Below are 977 nucleotides of genomic sequence, written 5' to 3'. Positions count from 1 at the left end.
GCAGAGGCAGAGGCAGAGGCAGAGGCAGAGGCAGAGGCAGAGGCAGAAGGATTCCAAGTTCTAGGTCAGCCTGAACAATGTACCAGACTCTTTCTCAAAATAAAATTGAAAAGGCTGGGGCTACAGGCCAACGGTAGCAGACACAGGGTTCAGTCATTTGGCTTCAAACTGGCCTTGTAATGAGGCATATGATATTTTTTGTTAGTTTACAGAATCGTATTCTCTCTTTTTAGATTTTAAAATTATTTATTTATTGTATGTTTATGTGTGTGGGGGGAGTGGTGGTGTAGAGGTCAGAGGACAACTTTCGAAAGTTGGTTTCCTCTTTCTGCTATGTGGGTTCCAGAAATTGAACTCAAATCATCAGGGTTGGTGGTGCCACCTCTTATCCTGCTAAGCCCACATCACTGGCAAACCCTGTCCTGCCTCTTTTAGAATTGGTCTTGTTATAAACCCATGCTGGTCTGAAACCTGTGATTGATCCTTTGTCTCCATGTAAAGAATAGTGGGCTTACAGGTGTGCACACACCTAGTGTATTTTTTTCATGATGTTTCCAAACAGAGTCCTGCCATATTACCTGGTCAGTCTGCCGCCTGCTTTCGCATGCCTATTAGCTGAGATAGTAAACCCACACCACGACACCTGTCTAACAAGGAGACACTGTGAATGGAGTAGAAGTTCAGAGTTTCATAAAGGCTGCCCTCAGGATTACACCTGAGGAAGATGCAGCTCTGGGAAGAGCAGCAGTAACGTAGGAGGAAGAGTCCAGCCTTGCAGTGAACTGAGAACAGCCAGAGACATGTGAAAGGGATGGAGTTTCAGACCTGCAGAGGCAGGAGCTGATCTCTGGGCATTATGGATTTGTTAATCTAACAAGATATGTGTGTGTGTGGGGGGGGGGGGTTCTTTTTAAGACCGGAGGAAAAAAGAGTCTGTCTTTCCAGGTTTTGATGCCATACTTAACAGTTTCTATAGT

The sequence above is a fragment of the Grammomys surdaster genome, unplaced genomic scaffold (genome assembly GCF_004785775.1).
Source record: "Grammomys surdaster isolate TR1022 unplaced genomic scaffold, NIH_TR_1.0 126391, whole genome shotgun sequence".
Classification (NCBI taxonomy): domain Eukaryota; kingdom Metazoa; phylum Chordata; class Mammalia; order Rodentia; family Muridae; genus Grammomys; species Grammomys surdaster.
Note: the sequence above shows the minus strand (reverse complement) of the source record.